This window comes from Populus nigra, chromosome 2, assembly GCF_951802175.1.
Source record: "Populus nigra chromosome 2, ddPopNigr1.1, whole genome shotgun sequence".
NCBI classification, from domain to species: domain Eukaryota; kingdom Viridiplantae; phylum Streptophyta; class Magnoliopsida; order Malpighiales; family Salicaceae; genus Populus; species Populus nigra.
The window spans coordinates 9,541,274-9,548,773 of NC_084853.1; positions in this window are offsets into that span (position 1 = coordinate 9,541,274).

Genomic DNA, 7,500 nt, shown 5'->3' on the forward strand with positions numbered 1-7,500 from the left:
GGGCCCCCAAGGGCCCCAGGCCCTCAGGCCCCAGCGCCCCAGCGCCCAGCGCGGGCGGGCGCGCGCGCGCGTGTGGTCTTTGAGGGGCGCCGGCCTGGTGGCTCCCTAAAGAGCAATAAGTGTCATTGCAGCTCTGGCAGGGGGAGACACTACTAGGTCCCAGCTGTCACCCCCCCTCTAAAAAATTCATTTCTTGGTATTTTGAGCTGAAATTTTGCACAGAGGTTGGCAAAAATCCAATCCACCTTCATTAATTTTCCCAGAATTTTTCGAGGTCGGGAAGTATTTGTTTTAATTTTCCTACCATTAGAAATCGAGTAAATCCGCAAAACTAGGAACCGGCCCGGAATGACCCCAAATTCAGTGGGCAGCCTCATAAAAATATGGCTGATTTTACTGGATTGGTTTCATGTGGAAAGCACGACGTTTTCTTGTAGGAATGCGGGAACCCCGGCAGCTCGCCTGCCGCGGCCAGCGACGTCGGGGACGCTGGCCTGCGCTGTCGAGCCCGCGAGGGCTGTCTCCGCGGCAGGCCCCCCCTGAACGGGGCACGACAGGCCACCGCGCTGGCTCGTCCAGCGTCGACAGTCCCTCGTCCAGGTTTCAGATCGCGCCAAGTCGAACCCATGACCTGCTCAAGCCATCGTGCGCTGCCGAATTCGCATCTGCGTGTAGGCTGCCATTCCACGCGGCAGCCCCTGTTTTCGTCAGCGTGCCCCCCTGACGAATTTTCCTGCCTGGCCCAGTCCAGCGTCCAGCCCCTGTTCGTCGAAAAATCTGCGCTGCCGATTTTCCACGCGGCAGCCCCTCTTTTCGTCAGCGTGCCCCCCTGACGAATTTTCCTGCCTGGCCCGGCCAGTCCAGCCCCTGTTCGTCGAAAAATCTGCGCTGCCGATTTTCCACGCGGCAGCCCCTCTTTTCGTCAGCGTGCCCCCCTGACGAATTTTCCTGCCTGGCCCGGCCGGTCCAGCATCCAGCCCCTGTTCGTCGAAAAATCTGCGCTGCCGATTTTCCACGCGGCAGCCCCTGTTTTCCTCAGCGTGCCCCCCTGACGAATGTTCGTCGAAAAATCTGCGCTGCCGATTTTCCACGCGGCAGCCCCTCTTTTCGTCAGCGTGCCCCCCTGACGAATGTTCGTCGAAAAATCTGCGCTGCCGATTTTCCACGCGGCAGCCCCTCTTTTCGTCAGCGTGCCCCCTGACGAATTTTCCTGCCTGGCCGGTCCAGCATCCAGCCCCTGTTCGTCGAAAAATCTGCGCTGCCGATTTTCCACGCGGCAGCCCCTCTTTTCGTCAGCGTGCCCCCCTGACGAATTTTCCTGCCTGGCCCGGCCGGTCCAGCATCCAGCCCCTGTTCGTCGAAAAATCTGCGCTGCCGATTTTCCACGCGGCAGCCCCTGTTTTCCTCAGCGTGCCCCCCTGACGAATGTTCGTCGAAAAATCTGCGCTGCCGATTTTCCACGCGGCAGCCCCTCTTTTCGTCAGCGTGCCCCCCTGACGAATGTTCGTCGAAAAATCTGCGCTGCCGATTTTCCACGCGGCAGCCCCTCTTTTCGTCAGCGTGCCCCCTGACGAATTTTCCTGCCTGGCCCAGTCCAGCGTCCAGCCCCTGTTCGTCGAAAAATCTGCGCTGCCGATTTTCCACGCGGCAGCCCCTCTTTTCGTCAGCGTGCCCCCCTGACGAATTTTCCTGCCTGGCCCGGCCAGTCCAGCCCCTGTTCGTCGAAAAATCTGCGCTGCCGATTTTCCACGCGGCAGCCCCTCTTTTCGTCAGCGTGCCCCCCTGACGAATTTTCCTGCCTGGCCCGGCCGGTCCAGCATCCAGCCCCTGTTCGTCGAAAAATCTGCGCTGCCGATTTTCCACGCGGCAGCCCCTGTTTTCCTCAGCGTGCCCCCCTGACGAATGTTCGTCGAAAAATCTGCGCTGCCGATTTTCCACGCGGCAGCCCCTCTTTTCGTCAGCGTGCCCCCCTGACGAATGTTCGTCGAAAAATCTGCGCTGCCGATTTTCCACGCGGCAGCCCCTCTTTTCGTCAGCGTGGCCCCCTGACGAATTTTCCTGCCTGGCCCGGCCAGTCCAGCCCCTGTTCGTCGAAAAATCTGCGCTGCCGATTTTCCACGCGGTAGCCCCTCTTTTCGTCAGCGTGCCCCCCTGACGAATTTTCCTGCCTGGCCCGGCCGGTCCAGCATCCAGCCCCTGTTCGTCGAAAAATCTGCGCTGCCGATTTCCAAGCGGCAGCCCCTGTTTTCCTCAGCGTGCCCCCCTGACGAATGTTCGTCGAAAAATCTGCGCTGCCGATTTTCCACGCGGCAGCCCCTCTTTTCGTCAGCGTGCCCCCCTGACGAATTTTCCTGCCTGGCCCAGTCCAGCGTCCAGCCCCTGTTCGTCGAAAAATCTGCGCTGCCGATTTTCCACGCGGCAGCCCCTCTTTTCGTCAGCGTGCCCCCCTGACGAATTTTCCTGCCTGGCCCAGTCCAGCGTCCAGCCCCTGTTCGTCGAAAAATCTGCGCTGCCGATTTTCCACGCGGCAGCCCCTCTTTTCGTCAGCGTGCCCCCCTGACGAATTTTCCTGCCTGGCCCGGCCGGTCCAGCATCCAGCCCCTGTTCGTCGAAAAATCTGCGCTGCCGATTTTCCACGCGGCAGCCCCTGTTTTCCTCAGCGTGCCCCCCTGACGAATGTTCGTCGAAAAATCTGCGCTGCCGATTTTCCACGCGGCAGCCCCTCTTTTCGTCAGCGTGCCCCCCTGACGAATGTTCGTCGAAAAATCTGCGCTGCCGATTTTCCACGCGGCAGCCCCTCTTTTCGTCAGCGTGCCCCCTGACGAATTTTCCTGCCTGGCCCAGTCCAGCGTCCAGCCCCTGTTCGTCGAAAAATCTGCGCTGCCGATTTTCCACGCGGCAGCCCCTCTTTTCGTCAGCGTGCCCCCCTGACGAATTTTCCTGCCTGGCCCGGCCAGTCCAGCCCCTGTTCGTCGAAAAATCTGCGCTGCCGATTTTCCACGCGGCAGCCCCTCTTTTCGTCAGCGTGCCCCCCTGACGAATGTTCGTCGAAAAATCTGCGCTGCCGATTTTCCACGCGGCAGCCCCTCTTTTCGTCAGCGTGCCCCCTGACGAATTTTCCTGCCTGGCCGGTCCAGCATCCAGCCCCTGTTCGTCGAAAAATCTGCGCTGCCGATTTTCCACGCGGCAGCCCCTCTTTTCGTCAGCGTGCCCCCCTGACGAATTTTCCTGCCTGGCCCGGCCAGTCCAGCCCCTGTTCGTCGAAAAATCTGCGCTGCCGATTTTCCACGCGGCAGCCCCTCTTTTCGTCAGTGTGCCAAGGTGCTGGCAGCTGCTGCGCGGCTGTCTGCTTGCCGCGACGTCACGGCGGCGGTGGCCGCTGCCCCTGCTCGCAAGTCGGAGGCCTGGCCGACGTGGCTGGTGCGGACCGCCGAGCTTGGGGATTGCGAGGAGAGCTCTACGCTGGCGTGGGCGTGGCATTAAATTGCCGTGCGAGCGCCCATGCGTTGGCTCTCCTCGCAATCCCCGACCTCGTGGCGTGACGTGCCAGCCGCGTCGGCCAGGCCTCCATCTTGCGAGCACGGGCAGCTGCCACCGCAGCCGGAGGCGAAGGATCTCGAAGGGACAAGGGACAGGCCGCGGGGGGGAACGACAGGGACAATCATGCGGGGGGCTGTCAGCCCCGGCTCGCAAGACGGAGGCCAGGCCTCGGCAGCGGGCACGTCACTCCACGAGGTCGGGGATTGCGAGGAGAGCCAACGCATGGGCGCGCGCACGGCAATTTAATGCCACGCCCACGCCAGCGTAGAGCTCTCCTCGCAATCCCCAAGCTCGGCGGTCCGCACCAGCCACGTCGGCCAGGCCTTCGACTTGCGAGCAGGGGCAGCAGCCACCGCCGCCGTGACGTCGCGGCAAGCAGACAGCCGCGCAGCAGCTGCCAGCACCTTGGCACAAGCACGGCAAATGAATGCCACGCCCACGCCGCGGATAAGCAGCCCCAACGCGCCCGACGGCTTGGAGCGGGTCCCGAAGACGGTGGCCGGAATCGGGTCGTCGCCGGCCGGAAAACGGGTCATCGATGCCGGCAATACTTCGGGCCATGAGGCCCCCCACCTTAGTCCGAGTTTAGCAACAGCCCACATATCCCCCGCGGCAGGCCTATGGGCGCCAGGCCAGCGCGCCCCATGGCCAGTCAGGGGGCACCCCCCTAAAGAGCAATAAGTGTCATTGAAGCTCTGGCAGGGGGAGACACTACTAGGTCCCAGCTGTCACCCCCCCTCTAAAAAATTCATTTCTTGGTATTTTGAGCTGAAATTTTGCACAGAGGTTGGCAAAAATCCAATCCAACTTTATTAATTTTTCCAGAATTTTTCGAGGTCGGGAAGTATTTTTTTTTATTTTCCTACCATTAAAAATCGAGGAAATCGGAAAAAATAGGAACCGGCTCGGAATGACCCCAAATTCAGTGGGCAGCCTCATAAAAATATGGCTGATTTTACTGGATTGATTTCATGTGGAAAGCACGACGTTTTGTTGTAGGAATGCGGGAACCCCGGCGGCTCGCCTGCCGCGGCCAGCGACGTCGGGCTGGCCCCTGCAGCGCCTAGCCTCTCCCACGCGGGGGGCAGGCCAGAGCGCGGGGGGCCAGGGCCCGAAGGCAGCCCCCCCGCGGGCGAGAGAGCAAGCCAGCAGGGGCTGTCGCCTGCCGCGGCCAGCGACGTCGGGCTGGCCCCTGCAGCGCCTAGCCTCTCCCACGCGGGGGGCAGGCCAGAACGCGGGGGGCCAGGGCCCGAAGGCAGCCCCCCCGCGGGCGAGAGAGCAAGCCAGCAGGGGCTGTCGCCTGCCGCGGCCAGCGACGTCGGGCTGGCCCCTGCCGCGGCCAGCGATGTCGGGCTGTCGCCTGCCGCGGCCAGCGACGTCGGGCTGGCCCCTGCAGCGCCTAGCCTCTCCCACGCAGGGGGCAGGCCAGAACGCGGGGGGCCAGGGCCCGAAGGCAGCCCCCCCGCGGGCGAGAGAGCAAGCCAGCAGGGGCTGTCCGCGCGTCGCGCAGCGCGGCATGGCTGCGGGGGCCGCGCGCGCGCGCCCAAGCGCCCAAGGGCCCCCAAGGGCCCCAGGCCCTCAGGCCCCAGCGCCCCAGCGCCCAGCGCGGGCGGGCGCGCGCGCGCGTGTGGTCTTTGAGGGGCGCCGGCCTGGTGGCTCCCTAAAGAGCAATAAGTGTCATTGCAGCTCTGGCAGGGGGAGACACTACTAGGTCCCAGCTGTCACCCCCCCTCTAAAAAATTCATTTCTTGGTATTTTGAGCTGAAATTTTGCACAGAGGTTGGCAAAAATCCAATCCACCTTCATTAATTTTCCCAGAATTTTTCGAGGTCGGGAAGTATTTGTTTTAATTTTCCTACCATTAGAAATCGAGTAAATCCGCAAAACTAGGAACCGGCCCGGAATGACCCCAAATTCAGTGGGCAGCCTCATAAAAATATGGCTGATTTTACTGGATTGGTTTCATGTGGAAAGCACGACGTTTTCTTGTAGGAATGCGGGAACCCCGGCAGCTCGCCTGCCGCGGCCAGCGACGTCGGGGACGCTGGCCTGCGCTGTCGAGCCCGCGAGGGCTGTCTCCGCGGCAGGCCCCCCCTGAACGGGGCACGACAGGCCACCGCGCTGGCTCGTCCAGCGTCGACAGTCCCTCGTCCAGGTTTCAGATCGCGCCAAGTCGAACCCATGACCTGCTCAAGCCATCGTGCGCTGCCGAATTCGCATCTGCGTGTAGGCTGCCATTCCACGCGGCAGCCCCTGTTTTCGTCAGCGTGCCCCCCTGACGAATTTTCCTGCCTGGCCCAGTCCAGCGTCCAGCCCCTGTTCGTCGAAAAATCTGCGCTGCCGATTTTCCACGCGGCAGCCCCTCTTTTCGTCAGCGTGCCCCCCTGACGAATTTTCCTGCCTGGCCCGGCCAGTCCAGCCCCTGTTCGTCGAAAAATCTGCGCTGCCGATTTTCCACGCGGCAGCCCCTCTTTTCGTCAGCGTGCCCCCCTGACGAATTTTCCTGCCTGGCCCGGCCGGTCCAGCATCCAGCCCCTGTTCGTCGAAAAATCTGCGCTGCCGATTTTCCACGCGGCAGCCCCTGTTTTCCTCAGCGTGCCCCCCTGACGAATGTTCGTCGAAAAATCTGCGCTGCCGATTTTCCACGCGGCAGCCCCTCTTTTCGTCAGCGTGCCCCCCTGACGAATGTTCGTCGAAAAATCTGCGCTGCCGATTTTCCACGCGGCAGCCCCTCTTTTCGTCAGCGTGCCCCCTGACGAATTTTCCTGCCTGGCCCAGTCCAGCTTTCAGCCCCTGTTCGTCGAAAAATCTGCGCTGCCGATTTTCCACGCGGCAGCCCCTCTTTTCGTCAGCGTGCCCCCCTGACGAATTTTCCTGCCTGGCCCGGCCGGTCCAGCATCCAGCCCCTGTTCGTCGAAAAATCTGCGCTGCCGATTTTCCACGCGGCAGCCCCTCTTTTCGTCAGCGTGCCCCCCTGACGAATTTTCCTGCCTGGCCGGGCCAGTCCAGCCCCTGTTCGTCGAAAAATCTGCGCTGCCGATTTTCCACGCGGCAGCCCCTCTTTTCGTCAGCGTGCCCCCCTGACGAATTTTCCTGCCTGGCCCGGCCGGTCCAGCCCCTGTTCGTCGAAAAATCTGCGCTGCCGATTTTCCACTCCGCAGCCCCTGTTTTCGTCAGCGTGGCCCCCTGACGAATTTTCCTGCCTGGCCCGGCCAGTCCAGCGCCCAGCCCCTGTTCGTCGAAAAATCTGCGCTGCCGATTTTCCCCGACGAACCTGCAGCTGCACAAATCCGCGCTGCCACTGCCCCATTGTCTGGACCAACAATCTTTTCCATCAAGCCCTGGACTATAAATCGTCCAGACTCATCGCCAGCACCCGCTGCCGATTCTGCCGACTTTGCCGATTTCGTCGGCGCTGCCGATTCCAACACTGCCCGCCGTGCCTGAACCAGCGCTGTTTCGTCAGCGTGTCCCCTTGACGAATTTCCCTGCCTGGCCTGGACAGTCCATCTTCCAGCCCATGTTCATCGAAAAATCTGCGCTGCCGATTTCCCCGACGAACCTGCAGCTGCACAAATCTGCGCTGCCGATTTCCCCCCCTGTCGGCATGGCTGCCGCTGCCCCGATGTCCAGACCAACAGTCTTTTTTGTCGACTTTGCCGATTTTGTCCGCGCTGCCGATTCCAACACTACCCCCTGCATCCAAACCAGCATTGTTTCGTCAGCTCTTCCCCTGACGATTTTAGCCCTGTAACAAACAGTAGGCCTCCAATCCCGCCAACGGGAGCCAAGTTGATAGGGAAGAGAATTGAATGACGCGCCTGGTCCTCGCACCCCGCCACCCGAGGGGCCTTTTTCCCGGCAGCCTCTGAAAAACTCTAGCTTTCACGGTCCTCGCCGCCCCTCACCACCATGGCAGGCCTCTAATCCCACCCATCAGCAGTTGTAGCCGATAGGGCA